Source organism: Chelonia mydas, chromosome 28 (genome assembly GCF_015237465.2).
Source record: "Chelonia mydas isolate rCheMyd1 chromosome 28, rCheMyd1.pri.v2, whole genome shotgun sequence".
Lineage (NCBI taxonomy): Eukaryota > Metazoa > Chordata > Testudines > Cheloniidae > Chelonia > Chelonia mydas.
Window position 1 is genome coordinate 5,815,926 of NC_051268.2, and position 15,743 is coordinate 5,831,668.

Consider the following 15,743-nt stretch of genomic DNA (forward strand, 5'->3'; position numbering starts at 1 on the left):
TGTTCAGCGCACCCCCACCCTCAGGCCAGTGCAGAGAGAGATGAAGAGATGGGCTAGAACCACGGAGAAGGTAGGTACCCCCTCTATGTGGGCGGGGGGGGGGGATCCTGTTTACGCCCTCCCCAGCCCTGCTGTGCTTGCAGTTTACCCCCGGCCCCTCCCTTGCTCCAGGGACCAACCCTAGCTCCCACCCCACTGTGCTTTTGCCCCCGGCCCCTGCCTTGCTCCAGTCAGCAGGGACTAATCCTCCCCCGATACCCCACTGTGCTCATCTTGCCCCTCGCCCCTGGCTCACTCCAGCTGGGGACCAATCCTTCCCCACCAGGCCCCACCGAGCTCTTTCCCCTGGCCCCTTCATGCCACAGGGGGGCCCAGAAATATGTTTGGTGCAGGGACCACAAAAAGCTAATCCGGCCCCGGATAGCGTAATGTGATGGGGATGGCGTTTTCCGTTTTTTTTTTTTTTTTTTGCATTTTCCATGGCATTTCTGTCTGTGATTTCGATTGGCTTTGTAGAACCATGTTTTCTTCCGGGGCCAATATTTAACTGAAAGAAGAAGAAGAAGCGCTCATGGCACCGGATGGAGGAGCAGGCTGGGGCTAGGGCTGGTAAGATAGCAAGAGTGGCAAGTGGGGGGAGGGATAGCTCAGTGGTTTGAGCGTTGGCCTGCTTAAACCCAGGGTTGTGAGTTTAATCCTTGAGGGGGCCATTAGGGATCTGGGGCAAAAATTGAGGATTGGTCCTGCTTTGGGCAGGGGGTTGGACAAGATGATCTCCTGAGGTCCCTTCCAATCCTGATATTCTAAGTTTTCTGTATTGTTACTGGCCCTCTTTTTCTTGACTAGTTTCTCTTCTGCACCAAACTTGCTCTCTCCTTATGGGAGCCTGGCTAGCTCAGTTGGTAGAGCATCAGACTTTTAATCTGAGGGTCCAGGGTTCAAGTCCCTGGTCAGGTGTAGGAGGGATCATTTTCCCCTTATGGTGTCCCCCAAGAATATCAAGAAGCAGCTTTTTGAGGTTACTGATGTAAGCAGTGTCAGGATGAGCCCCACCCTGACATCTGGAGGTGAGGTGTGGCAAGTTGTGGAAAAAAACTTCAGGGGCCAATCTCATTTGCATAGGCACACCCACCCCGCCTAGAATGAGGCCATAGCTGCCCAAAAGGTCACTTTGGCTGCTGTGGGATCCCCAGTGTCTCTGTTATTGGGGCAGGAAGAATAAATTGTTATTACACTGATTATGGGAACTGTGCCTGGAACTGTACTGGGCCTTTTGTTATGATGGAGGGACTCACCATCAACTAAACAGCACTTGCTAGGCAAGGGTCATGGGTTCCAAAACTCTGTGAATTGAGAGAGGCTGGGGACAAGTATGGGGCTCCTGGGTGAGGGCCTTACATGCTAATTGCACTTCCTCCTCTCTCCACTGTGACATATCAGAGCTAATTTTGATTCTATTAGGAGTCTAGTTACAGGCTGCTGAGCTCACTTTGGGCTAATGGTGCCCTAGCACTGAGGCTCCCCTACTACGAGCTGACTTCACCAAAGAGCTGAACTGACTAAGAGCTGAAATCACTGAGCGTTGTGTTAAGTAGTGGGGGAGCCTGAAGATATATTGTGGAGCAGGTTCTGGGATGGCTGGAGTGCCTTGTGGACAGGCTGGTGGAGCAGTTCGTGGGACGGCGGGAGCTGCTTGTGGGCCGCTGAGCGGAGCTGAGTGAAGGAGTTCGTGGGGCAGCTGGCGGAGTGGAGCGAAGGCCTATGGAGCTGTGGGGCGGTCAGCTTCAGATCATGTAAGGTGCCCCTTACCTCTCTCCTCCCTCTCCCCCCCGATCTCCACCCAGGTTGGGAGGTAAAGCTCTGCAGATAAACTTTCGAACTCTGGGGCTGCCCTGACCAGGGACAGAGACTTTTGGGTCATTGGACTTTTGGGACGTTGGGTGATTTCGGGTTGCTGGACTCAAGAACCAAAGGGAAGGGGGCATGCCCCAATTTGCTTGGGGTGGGTTTTTTTTTTTGCTCATGGGTTGTGTTATGAATCCTGTTGGTGGTGTTTCCCCAACATAATGCCACATTGTTTCTCTCTGTTATTAAAAGGCTTTTTGCTACACTCAGACTATGTGCTTGCGAGAGGGGAAGTATTGCCTCTTGGAGGCGCCCAGCGGGGGTGGTATATATTTGTCCCAGGTCACTGGGTGGGGGCTCGAGCCGGTTTGCATTGTGTTATTGGAATGGATCCCCTAGATATTGAACCCGGCCCTTGTTGCTGCCAACTCTGACTGGCAGAAGGGTTACACTTTTTTTAACTTTTCAGGACTTGGGCTTTCCTAGGAAGGGCCCTTTACTGCCAGGGACTGAAGGGGCAACTTCCTCACACGCCCGCAGCCTGGAGGAAGAAAGGCCTCTGGGTCGACAGCAAACCACTGGGTGCCGACTTGTTGAGCAAATGCAGAGCTGGCCAGGGAGGCTGGAGAGGCCTTGAGCAAGGGAGGCAAAAAATTGTCCACCCAGGCTCTTCCACGCCGGAAGTCAGAACACGCCAAGGTCTGGTCCCATGGTGTCAGGGCCAGCCCTCAAGGCTTTGAACCCTGCAATCCCAGTTCAAGCCTCGGGTAGGACCTTGCCAGAGCTCTTTTGCCACCTAACCCTACCGGCTTCGTCTTGCTCTCTCTCAAATGACGTGGGAGCCTGTCTTTTGCCCGCTAGCTCTTGTGACTTGAGCGCAAGAGGGGACGTTTGATCCAGAAGGCTGGCCGCGCCTGCAGGATGCCAGCTGCCTTTCCTCTGAGCCCTGAAGCGGGGCCGCAGCCTGGCCCAGGAGGCCGCCCAATTGGTTGACCCACTCGCATGGGTGGCGAGCTCTATGGGCCCCTGCTCCCTGGGCACCAGGAATCGTCCTGGCCCGGGGCCCGGGTCCAGCAATGTTCGAGGTCGGGTCTCTCCCTCGGCCCTGCCTTCTGCCCCGGGGTGTCCCCGCCCCGCGCGTGGCTCCAGGCCATTTAAAATGACCTGGGGCCCGCAGTCACCGCCGGCCGAGCGGTCTCCTGCCTGCTCGCTCCACATGGCTGCCGGCCCCGCCCTGCTGCCCCTGTGGGGTGGGGCTGTGTCCAGAACTGGGGGGTTTAAAGGGCCATGGTGCCCCGGTGGCCAATGGGAAGCTGTGGGGGCACTGCCCGGGGATCGCAGCGCAGGGAGGCCCCCCAGCCCTCCCTGCCTAGGAGCCCCAGGTAAGCGCTGCACCCCCCCCACCCCCTCCCACCCCTTTCTCACCCCCCCCTGCCCCCAATCTCCCTCCCAGAGCCCTCACCCACTCTCTCCGCACCCCCTCCCACCTCTTTCTCACACCCCCCTCCTGCACCCCCCCCTCCTGCCCCCAATCTCCCTCCCAGAGCCCTCACCCACTCTCTCCGGACCCCCTCCCACCTCTTTCTCACACCCCCCTCCTGCACCCCCACCCCTTTCTCGCACCCCCCCCGTCCCCAATCTCCCTCCCAGAGCCCTCACCCACTCTCTCCGCACCCCCCACCTCTTTCTCACACCCCCCTCCTGCACCCCCACCCCTTTCTCGCACCCCCCCCGCCCCCAATCTCCCTCCCAGAGCCCTCACCCACTCTCTCCGCACCCCTTCCCACCTCCAAATTCCCTCCCAGAGCCTGCACCCCCACCCCCTTCCCACACCCCCTCTCCGGCCCCCAAACTCCCTCCCAGAGCCTGCACCCAAACTCCACCCCAGAGCCAGCAACCCAGACCCCCTCCCCCACCCAAACTCCCTCCCAGAGCCCAAACTCTCACCCCTTCTGCACCCAAACTCCCTCCCGGAGCCTGCACCCTGCACCCCAATTCCCTGCCCCAGACCAGGGCCTGTACCCCAGACCACCTCCCCCCACACGAACGCCATCCCAGAACCTTAGGCAGGTGTGGGGCAGAGTTTCAGGGGTGGGGGGTGGGCTCTGGGCATTCTGGGAATCACCAAAATTCCGAGCGCGGCTGAGACCGAACACGGTGGCCTTCCACTTCCTGTGGGGCAAGAGGATGCCCCTGCCTAGTCAGGAGAAGTGCGGCTTTTCTGCCGTTTTATAAGCGGGGGTCGAGCCTGGCGGGCTTTGAAGCCTTGTACGGCTCTCCTTTTTCGGTTTCCCATTGTCAGCGGGTGGCTGAGCCGGGGGGGCAGGTCAGGCCCAAGGGGAACGTCGGGGGCCACCACAGAGAATGCAAACGAGTCTTTGGATCTGGCCGCATTTTTTTCCAAGTTCAAATAAACTTCTTGTCAGGAGTTTTTTGTAGACATAATTATTTTATCTAAAACCGTCCAATTATGAAGGGTGTCCGATGGTGACGGAAGGAGGAGGAGATTAGGGGGGCCGCCCCTCGCTTGCTCTCTCTAGTGTTCATCCACTCCCGCCTTACAGGCTTTTCAGCGGGGGTCTAGGTGGAAGGTGCTTGCAGGATGGTTTCAGCCACAAGCGTGGCCGCCCTCACAGCAGCGGCAGCCAATCTCGGCATCGGCAGCGAGGCCTGCCCCACTTCAGCTCGGTCTATATGGAGGTCAATATACCACCGGGTGATCAAGGCCAATTTCAGGGAGCTTCCTCTGAAGGTGACCAACTGTCCCCAGAACTTAACGACAGGCGTTTTAAAGGCTTTGCAGATGGCACGGGTGCCCTGTAAGTACCGAGATGTGTGATGGCGCCTCTTTCGTGGGGGAACTTGTCGTTCCACGGAAATGTGCGTGGCCGACGTGTGCAGTGTAAAGGCTGCCCAGGGGCGCTGTGTCAGGCTCTGGCCCCGCTTGAGATGACAGACCACACTCTGGTAGCTTGTTTACTTACTCGGCAGGAGTGGGGGCGCCTGGCCCCACCGTGGCAGTTGCCAGAGTTGGACGGACAGGATTATTTACAGCTAGCCTTAGGCTTGTTCCTGGACGAACGAGGGCAAGCCGCAGGGCACCAGCAAAAGCGGGAGCAGTTTGAGCGCACCCTTGCTCCGTGTCACGGGACACAGATTCCTGGGACACACCGTGCCCAAACAATGCCATAGCATCGTATGGCCATTTTCAGGGGCGTCTTCAGCAATGAAGGCAGTTCCCCGCCACAGTGGCTCACCGGGTTTCCGTGGACGCTACCCATCTGGCCGTGGTGCAAAAACGCCACGAGTCACCAGCAGAGTGGAGGCGGGCCTGGGCTGGGCAAGGCTCTGGGACCGGGACTGGCCTTGATTCTGTCTTGCTGGTATCTGACTGATGGCAGTGAAGGGTTTTTCTGTGGCTACCGGGAGCAGTTGAGTTTCATTTTCAGGCTTTGGTATTGCGTCCTGCAGGTTTTTGGTATGCACGCAGGGAGCTGAGCGTGTGCTCTCGATGCAGGATTGTCCCGGATACCATATGTTGATAGGGATTGAATTTTCCTCTTTTTTTCTTTTTTTTGTATTTCCACTGGCATTTCTGGGTGTGATTTCTTTTGCTTTATATAATGGTGTTCTCCAGCCGATGTTTTCCTACCCAAAGAAGAAGGCATCAGGGTGCTGAATGGAAGAGCAGCTGGGGCTCGGTCTGTTAAGAGAGCGAGAGTTACAGTTTTTCTGTAGTCTTCCCCCTCACTTTTTCTTGACTACACCAAACTTGCCCTTTCCTCATCCAAGCCTGGCTAGCTCAGCTGGTAGAAGACCATACTTTTAATCTGAGGGTTCAGGGTTCAAGTCCTGGGTCCACCAGGCAGAACTTCTCCCCACGTGGCATCTTCCAAGGTCTTCAGAAGGCATGTCCTGCTTCACGTTACTCCTTTCTTTTCAGGACTTGGCCTTTCCTAAGAAGGGTCCTTTAATGCCTGGGACTGAAGGGGCATCCTCCTCACATGTCCACTGGCCTTGAAGTCTGGAGGAAGAAAGGCCTCTGGGCCTGGAGCAAAGCGCTGCTTGCTGACTCTTTGGCCAAAAGCAGGGCTGACAATAGAGGCCTTGAACGAGGAATGCAAAAAATTACCCCTACAATGTCCTCCCTGTCGGAAGTCGGCAGCGCCCGAGGGGTTTCCTGCTGGTTCCGTGGTGTAAGGGCCAGCGTTTAGGGCTTTGAATCTTGCAATTTCAGTTCAGGTCATGGGGGGACCTTGGGATACTTTGCTTGCCACCTATCCCCGGTGGGTGCTTCAACGTTATTACGGTCTGTGAGTTGGAGAGGCGGGCAGGCGTTGGGGCTGCTGGCTGGGATCTGGAGGCGCGTGAGAGGTCTGCAAGAGGCGTGGGGTTGGAGGGGGAGTACGTGTCTGCAGTGCCTGGGAAACTTGGGTCCAGGCCTGAGTTGTCTGGAGACCGGGGAGAGGAGGGAGCAGAATTGGTGGAGCTGGGGAGTGGAGCGCCAGGAGCCGCTCACCCCACCTTGGGGGCACAGAGCTCTCTTTGGGGAGGGATAGTGGTGGGCCCCCAGAGGATGGGGAGCTACAGTCAGGGGTCTTATTCAGACAGCTAAGGAAACACGCTTATGGGGGGAGCACTGACCCAGGGGTGAGCACCATACCTGTTGCTCAGCCCCCATGGTGTCCTTGGACCTGACATGAGACCAGGGCCTTTGGGAAGAGCCGGCTGAAGAGCCTACCTAGTAACTGAGAGATCCTGGCTTCGCCTGGCAGTTTTTCCTTGCTGAACGAAACTTGACCGTTTGGGCTCCCTTTTTTGTATATCTTTCTCGTAAACAGAAAAGAAGTCCTTGGACAATCCTTGAAAGTGCTTGTTCAAGACACAGCGAGCCTCTGCACTGGGGCGGGGGGGGCCGGGGTATGGGAGGGGGCCAGGGGGGGTCATGCTTACTTGGGGCGGTGCGGTTCACAAAGTGACCGGCACACACTCCCCTCCGGCAGTGGCTCCTAGGTGTGGGGTTTGCACCAGGGGTGGGGGCAGACACTCTTCCCCCAAAAGGCTGCAGGGACATGCCAGCCACTTCCAGGAGTGGTGCGTCATGGAGGGAGGAGGCCAGAGGGGGCGTGGAGCCACCTTAGCCCTGCTGGCATCTCTCCGTGCGTTGCTTGGGGGGGACAGCGGGTCTCCGTGGGCTGCCTGGGGTGGAGGCAGTGCCAGGGGGGCTCCAGCCACCCCTTTGTCTCCTCTCTCTGGGCTCCCAGCTCATCTTGCTGGCCGACAGGGATTTTGGGGTGCAGGAGCGCAGGGAGTGGGAAAGGCAAACCTCGGCGGCCACCTCCCGCCACATGTAGGAAAACGGCTTGACCTGCTGGCCCCACGGAGTAAGTCACCCGGCGTCCAGCTCGCCACATTCGACTTAATGGGTTGACTTGGTGGCTAGAATTATTTCCGGCCTGGATTTCCCACCAAAGGTGCCCTACATGGGTTCAGGGTCCTCTCCAGTACAGGCCACACAGGAAGGTTAATCCTTGAGCTGCAGCTCCCCAAGGCAGGAGAGAAGAGGACGTCTCAGCCCCCAGAGGGGCAGACTGGGGCTTCCTGGACCCCAGTAGCTCACAGGCAGCCCAAACCATCAGTCATGTCCCTGGGTCGAGCACAAAGGAGCAGCCATTCTCGCTGCCTCACAGGTGGCAGGGAGTCTCTCAAGACGATTGCCACACAGCCAGCTTGGCCTGAAAGGAGAGCTGGCCCATGCCCACTCGGACTCAACTTTGCTTGTTTTCCTTCCACCCAGAACCCCTCTTCTTCTCCTGGGCTGCAAGTAGCCATCCCTGGGCTGCCAAGCGGCAGGCACAGGATTCTACCTCCCAGCAGCCAACTCCACCTCCCCAGGCTTTGGCAGAACGAACGGTGGAGCTCTACTAACCCCACTTCGCCGCTTAGCTTCTGCCCTGCCTTCCTCAGCGTGACTTTCCTCTTTTGCCCCATTCCTGTCTACTTCCTCCTTTGGCAAGTCACGCAAAGGAGGCCAGCAGGAAGAGCCGGCCTCCACTGGCCAACCTCCAAGGAGAGAGGAGGCCAAGCCACAAACCTCCGAAAGGTGACTGGCCTAATTCTTCTAGGCTCTCCAGACTGACACCAAGGCGCTTTCTCCGCTGATGTCACCACCCTCTGTCGTGCAAGGGTTGGAGTTATCCCAGGGAGAGGCCAATAGCAGAAGGAGAAGTGCCTTCCTGGACAGTAAGGGGATCCAGGAGAATGAAGCCAGGAGGTTTCAAACCAGGGACCTTTTGTGGGTTAGGCAAATGTGATAACCACTACACTACAGAAACTCAGTCCCAGGGCTCTGCCCCTCCCTTCAAATTCCATCCACTTTGCCCTCGCCCTGGCACACATCGATGGGTGAACGTGGAGAAAGTGGTGGCAGCCCTTCCATAGGTCAGCCGATGGAGCAAAGGACTGGAGCGGGTGCTCAGGAAGTCGTCCTTACGTCGCCCTTGTGACTCCAGCTTGAAGGAGGGCTTCTTTTTCTTCCCCTGGCTGAGAAAGAGCAAGAGAAGAACGGAAGGTCTGGTGGGGCAACTCAGTGCAGGAGCCCACGATGTCTTTTCCTGCTGCATAGCCCGAAATGAGGGCCTCATGGGAGGTAAGGACACTGCTGCACTTTCAGAAAACAGCCCACCCCTGCACAAAGAGGGAGGGAAGAGCATGCTGAAGGCCAGGGTTGAACCAGGGACCTGTAGATCTTCAGTCTGGCACTCCCCCAACTGAACTACTTCAGCAGTGGCTTGGCTTCTTTTTGGCCTGCTGCTTTCCTGGGATGACGGCTTCTGCTTTGGCCTGGGATGATTTTGTCAGCTGTGGCACAGAAAAAGGACGTCACTGCGAGGGGCCCACGAAGGCAAGATGAACTTTTGCCGACCTTGCTCAGCTTGACTTGCTTCCTCGCCCTCTTCCTGCCTGAGTTCCTGGGTTACCTGAAGGCGACTGGGGCCCAGCGGTACGATGAGCGAGTTGGGCAGCTAGACCCTGGTGGTGAGACTCCTGCCTCCGCTTGCCACCCCGCTCTCTTCTCCCAGCTTCACCTATTGGCCGCCAGGGACTTGGTGCCCAGCAGTGCAACGAAAGGCAGCGGACAGAGCCACCCTCACCTTGAAGCTCCGGCTCATTGAACCATCTCTTCAATCGCCGGTGGCCCCTGAGAGACCGACATCGCTTGCTGTTTTCGCACTTGAAAATGCCATTGGCCCGTCTTTTGGATTTCTCTAATGCTGCGTTTCAGTTCACGAGGCCAAAGGCGAGAAAAGCGACCTTTGAACTAAAGCACTCGGGTTAACATTCGAACGCTGTCTCTTACTTTAACACTATTCAGTCCACCCCATGTGGGTGACCGTTCGATTTCTAGATGTTAGTACGTTTCAGTTACTGTGAAAATTAAAAAGTTTCTATGGGCTTAGAGGAAATGAGTTTGTTTTATTTGCTCATATATGGCACGAATAAACACAGGTTTACAGATCCTAGCCTGCAAATGTATCGTCTTATATGACAGAGAAAATCATGCATCCAAATTGCGCATCAAAATCATGAAATGAGCTACAAATGCAATAAAAAATAAGGTATTCAAAGATTTAACATATGGGGAGCGGGGCACCAAAGATACTTCTTCCTGGGGTGCCATTTGGTCTAGAGGAGCCCCTGTCAGGGAGAGCAGGCGTTAGTTTCCCATGTCTATTTTCAGGCTGTAATCTGCGGGCACCCTGCTCTGTGGGAGGGATCCCAGGAGCCCAGACTCAGGCCTGGAGCAGGCCCCTGAGTTAGGGGGTGGCTGCGTGGTTTACAGCGCTCTGATGTCTGAGACCATCTGTCCCTCCCAAAGCCTCAGATCTGCGTCCCCAGAAGGCTCCTGCACTGCCTCCGCTCCTTTCACATTCTCGAGAAAGGAGCAGCATCGAGGGTTAGGGATGAGCCATAGGGCACTAGGTGGGTGGCAGAGGCTTCAGGAGCCCAGCTTGCTTGCCCGTGTGGGGCATTTTGGCTGAGAGCTCAGGGACACATTGTGAGGCAGAATCCCAGGCATCTACATGAAAGGAGCATAAGGACATAAGGACGTAAGAACGGCCTTACTGGGTCAGACCAAAATTCCTTCTAGCCCAGTATCCTGTCTTCCCATAGTGACCAAAGCCAGGTGCTTCAGAAGGAATGAACAGAACAGGTCATCAACAAGTGGTCCATCCCCTGTCACCCATTCCCAGCTCCTGGCAAACAGATGCTAGGGACACCATCCCTGTCCAACCTGGCTCATAGCCATTGATTGGACTATCCGCCATGAATTTCTCTAGTTCTTTTTTTGAACCCTGTTATAGACTCGGCCTTCACACCATGCTCCAGCAAGGAGTTCCATAGATTGACTGTGCGTTGTGTGAAAAAATATTTCCTTTTGTTTGTTTTAAATGTGCTGCCTATTCATTATATTTGGTGACCCCTAGTTCTTGTGTGATAGAATAAATAACACTTCCTTATTTACTTTCTCCACACCAGTCATGATTTTATAGACCTCTCTCATATCCCCCCTTATCTGACTTTTTTCCAACTGGAAAAGTCGCAGGCTTATCATAGAAGATCAGGGTTGGAAGGAACCTCAGGAGGTCATCTAGTCCAACCCCCTGCTGAAAGCAGGACCGATGCCCGACTAAATCATCCCAGCCAGGGCTTTGTCAAGCCTGACCTTAAAAACTTCTAGGGAAGGAGATTCCACCACCTCCCTAGGTAACGTATTCCAGTGCTTCACCACCCTCCTGTGAAAAAGTTTTTCCTAATATCCAACCTAAATCTCTCCCACTGCAACTTGAGACCATCACTCCTTATTCTGTCATCTGGTACCACTGAGAACAGTCTAGAGCCATCCTCCTTGGAACCCCCTTTCAGGAGTTAAAAGCAGCTATCAAATCCCCCCTCATTCTTCTCTTCCGCAGACTAAACAATCCCAGTTCCCTCAGCCTCTCCTCATAAGTCATATGCTCCAGCCCTGTAATAATTTTTGTTGCCCTCCGCTGGACTCTTTCCAATTTTTCCACATCCTTCTTGTAGTGTGGGGCCCAAAACTGGACACAGTACTCCAGATGAGGCCTCACCAGTGTCGAATAGAGGGGAACGATCACGTCCCTCGATCTGCTGGCTATGCCCCTACTTATACAGCCCAAAATGCCATTGGCCTTCTTGGCAACAAGGGCGCACTGTTGACTCATATCCAGCTTCTCGTCCACTGTAACCCCTAGGTCCTTTTCTGCAGAATTGCTGCCGAACCATTCGGTCCCTAGTCTGTAGCGGTGCATGGGATTCTTCCATCCTAAGTGCAGAACATTTAAAGAAAGGAGTGCCAGGGCCAGGGTTAATAGTCAGGGCGAGGCAGGTGGGAGGGAGAGTCCCAGGCTGGAGCCCAGCACACCTTTCCTCTGCTGGGCACCTGGAGCAGAGGCAGCTGCTGCTGACCGCTCCAAAAGAAGTCTTAAAAGCCACAGAGCAACTGAGGGCGGGGCAAGAGGCGGGGAGGACTGTGCCTATGCATGGCCAGCTGATGGCCACAAAGACTCCCGGCCAGCCTGCTCCCTGCCCTGCCAAACACCCGCTGAAGGCCACCGGCAGACCATCATGTGGGGCAGCTGCTGATGCTCCGTGGCCCAAATCAGAAGGCGGCACGAAAGCAGGGCCAGCCCCCCTGGTGGGGCCTCTTACAGTTCCCATGCAAGGTGCCCATGTTTGCAGTGGGGCAAGAGATTTTTTCCCCAAGAGGCTTTTCTGCAGCTGGTGAGCTGCGGAGAAACAGGCTCCAAAGGTGCTATTGAGCAAGCTCCCTCAAGCATGGGGACAGGCGCACGTTTGGAAAAGGGAAACTACACTCCACACACTAGCCCGGGCATCCACCCAATTTCTTTGGCAAATCAGAAGTGACACAGGCTAGCCTGGAAGCACATAGGGCTCACACCCTAGCCTTTGTGATGCCCTACCCACAGCTCCTTTCCAGGGCACAACTCCTTCCCAGGGCTCTAGCTGCAGCCAGAGCATTGGCCAAGAAGAGGTTCCAGCCCTGAAGAAAGCAGGACTTCCAGCAAAAAGGGAAAACTACACAAGCAGAGATGCAAAGGGACTCAACCTTTCAATCATCCGATCTGAAGTCAGACGCCTTATCCTTTAGGCCAGGCGGTCACAGGAGAAAAATCTTTTCAAGCACTTCTTTAGAAAAGATGGACACTGTGTTTCTCAGGTCATCTACTGAGGGGGCCGAGAGTCTCCAGGCACAAGAAGTAGAGTTCCCAGTGAGATCTGAGACTTAATTCTATGGACCCAGGGGCAGGACTTTGGCAGGGAGGCATCAACATGGGGAATTAAGGTGCAGTGGATGGACCGGCTGTGTAGGTGAGTAGATTTATTTGCCCTGAGGCCCAGGAGGGAGGAGGAGGAATCCTGCTGATAGGCAGAGGCCGTGGAGAAAAAGAGGAGGGGTTCCTGGGACTTTTTTTGCCTCTCTTTTGCCTGCCTGCTTGCTCTTGTCGTGGCAGGAACATCAAGCTCTGAAGGTCAAGAGTTCAATCCCCTGTCCGGGCAGTAAGAAAAGGAGGACTTGTGGCACCTTAGAGACTAACCAATTTATTTGAGCATAAGCTTTCATGAGCTACAGCTCACTTCATCGGATGCATGCAGTGAGCTTTTAAGTTGCCTTGTGTGCCAGGAGCCAAATGATTGCTGGTGGTGTCCAGTGCCACACACGGATTCCCAGAAGCAGTTTCCTGGAAAGGCCCCTTTCTCCTACTGAGTCCTTAGAAATCTGGAGGCGGGCTCACATCCCCAGAAGCAGGCCCAGACAGTGCAGTCTCCGAGTGGCAGGAAGCGCTGTGGGGCCAGGTGCTGAGAAAGCCAACGGGAGAGAGGGAGCAGCTGCGGTGAAGTAATGAGTACAGAGTGCAAGTCTCAAGGGGGGTATGATCCCGCTATTGTGGCGAACTTTCCTGGCTTATACACTACCCCAGTGGAATTGGCTAGGAAAAGGATCTGAGTCCTCATTCCCACCCCCTTACCCAGATGCCTGCCTGACCTCAAGGACTCTCTTTCTACTCTCATTTGTGGCAGAGTCCTCATAACCCTGACAAGGCTGGGCCCAGGATTCCTGAGGGGTCCAACCCCCAGTCTTGTCGTGGTCACTTAAAACAGGGGCTGGGGTGTTTCTTTTACCCCGAGGCTTTGCTTATCTCTTGCTGTCACGGACAAGTGGTTAAACTGTTGGCCTGAAAATCCATGGAGATTTCCCTGCACAGCTTTGAATCCTGCTCACAGTCAGAGGCAAGCACCAGTCCCATCAAGACCAGTAGGGGATAGCGCTCCTCAATCACCTTGGTACAATTGAGAATCCCAACCCCTCTGCTTCTGCGGATAATCGTCAATGATAAAGGAGAAGGGGTGAATCTTTGAGCCCTGGGGGAAAGGTCCCATCTGCCCAGACTAGGAGACTTGTCTGTAAAAGGAAGCTTATTGAAACCATAGGCACTGACTCCGTGGGTGCTCCGGGGCAAGGGGAAAAATCCCACCGGCAGCTCCCCACACCCCCGCCCAGCTCACCTCCTCCTCCCCTGAGTGCACTGCGTGCCCGCTTTTTCTCCCTAGGTCCCAGCGCTTGTGCTGTGAAACAGCTGTTTCGTGCGGCTGGGAGGGAGGGGGGAGGAGGGGCTGTGGCGGGGATTTGGGGAAGGGTTCCAATAGGGGCAGGGACTTTGGGGAAGGGGTGGAGTTGGGGCGGGGCCAGGGGGCGCAAGCACCCACCGGCACCGGGGAAAATTGGCGTCTATGACTGAAACATCTCTGAGGGTGAGGTTTTACCTGTATTTAGTTTTATTACTGTATCAGAGATAGATTTGTGTGTTTTATTTTATTTTACTTGGTAATTCACTTGGTTCTGTCTGTTGGAACCACTTAAATCCTGCTTTCTGTATTTAATAAAATCACTTTTTACTTATTAATTAACCCAGAGTATGTATTAGTACCTAGGGGGGCAAATAGCTGTGCATCTCTCTCTATCACTGTTATCGAGTGCGAACAATCTTTAAGTTTGACCTGTAAAAGCTTTATACAGGGTAAAACGGATTTATTTAGGGTTTGGACCCCATTGGGAGTTGAGCATGAGAGTGTCAAAGACAGGAACACTTCTTAACCTGTTTTCAATAGAGCCTACAGCTGTTAGGGGACGTGGTTCACACCTGGGTCTGGGTTTGCAGCAGGCTAGCGGGTCTGGCTCAAACTGGGCAGGGTACTGAAGTCCCAAGCTGCCAGGGCAGGAAAGCAGGGGCAGAAGTAATCCTGGCACATCAGTTGGCAGTTCCCAAGGGGGTTTCTGTGATCCAACTCATCACAGCAGCCTCCGCTCCTGGGTCCTCCCCAGGAACAGAATATTTTGTTGCAAAATAAAGCTTTTAATTGAAAGGAGTAAAATGAAATGGGCACACGATGGTGCCAGAGATTACGGAATGAAAAGCCCCACGTTTGCTAAATAGTAGAATCATAGAAGATTAGGGCTGGAAGAGACCTCAGGAGGTCATCTAGTCCAATCCCCTGCTCAAAGCAGGACCAACCCCAATGAAATCATCCCAGCCAGGGCTTTGTTAAGCCAGGCCTTAAAAACCACTAAGGATGGAGATTTCACCACCTAACTAGGTAACCCATTGCAGCGCTTCACCACCCTCCTAGTGAAATAGTGTTTCCTAATATCCAACCTAGACCTTCCCCACTGCAACTTGAGACCCTTACTCCTTGTTCTGTCATCTGCCACCACTGAGAACAGCCGAGCTCCCTCCTCTTTGGAACCCCCTTCAGGTAGTTGAAAGCAGCTATCAAATCCCCCCTCACTCTTCTCTTCCGCAGACTGAACAAGTTCCCTCAGCCTCTCCTCATAAGTCATGTGTTCCAGCCCCCTCATGATTTCCGTTGCCCTCTGCTGCACTCTCCCCAATTTGTCCACATCCTTTCTGTAGTGGGGGTGGGGGGCAAAACTGGATGTAGTACTCCAGATATGGCCTCACCAGTGCCAAAGAGGGGAATGATCAGGGGAGGGGATGGGAAGGGGCGGAGTCAGGGCAGGCTCTGTGGCAGAGCGAGGGGTTCAGCAGCGAGCACCCCCCGGCACATTGGGAAGTTGCATCCGAGAGTGCTAAAGGAATTGGCGGATGTGATTGCAGAGGGGTAGTGATCAATGGCTCCATGTCTAGTTGGCAGCCGGTGTCAAGTGGAGTGCCCCAAGGGTCGGTCCTGGGGCCAGTTTTGTTCAATATCTTCATTAATGATCTGGAGGAAGGTGTGGATTGCACTCTCAGCAAATTTGCAGATGATACTAAACTGGGAGGAGAGGTAGATATGCTGGAGGGCAGGGATAGGATACAGAGGGACCTAGACAAATTGGAGGATTGGGCCAAAAGAAACCTGATGAAGTTCAATAAGGATAAGTGCAGGGTCCTGCACTTAGGACAGAAGAACCCAATGCACAGCTACAGACTAGGGACCGAATGGCTCGGCAGCAGTTCTGCAGAGAAGGACCTAGGGGTTACAGTGGACGAGAAGCTGGATATGAGTCAGCAGTGTACCCTTGTTGCCAAGAAGGACAATGGCATTTTGGGATGTATACGTAGGGGCACAGTGAGCAGATCGAGGGACGTGATCGTTCCCCTCTAGTCGACATTGGTGAGGCCTCATCTGGAGTACTGTGTCCAGTTTTGGGCCCCACACTACAAGAAGGACGTGGATAAATTGGAGAGAGTCCAGCGAAGGGCAACAAAAATGATTAGGGGTCTGGAACACATGACCTATGAGGAGAGGCTGAGGGAACTGGGATTGTTTAGTCTGCAGAAGAGAAGAGT

The 15,743-nt window shown here is 54.7% G+C and overlaps 2 protein-coding genes, 1 non-coding gene and 1 pseudogene across 4 annotated transcripts in view; 3 read left to right on the forward strand and 1 right to left on the reverse strand.

Annotated features, from left to right (window-relative positions):
• Window positions 1-15,743, forward strand: part of LOC102943236 (zinc finger protein 883) — a 2,438,435-nt gene that overhangs the window by 2,386,474 nt on the left and 36,218 nt on the right. The window lies entirely within an intron of this gene.
• Window positions 1-15,743, forward strand: part of LOC102945014 (zinc finger protein 883-like) — a 705,100-nt gene that overhangs the window by 214,215 nt on the left and 475,142 nt on the right. The gene's annotated exons all lie outside the window — the stretch shown is intronic.
• The window catches only part of LOC102934537, a 1,094,240-nt pseudogene that overhangs the window by 122,717 nt on the left and 955,780 nt on the right, over window positions 1-15,743 (reverse strand).
• TRNAK-UUU lies at window positions 885-957 on the forward strand. The gene has a single exon. It is a non-coding gene; the product is annotated as a tRNA-Lys (tRNA).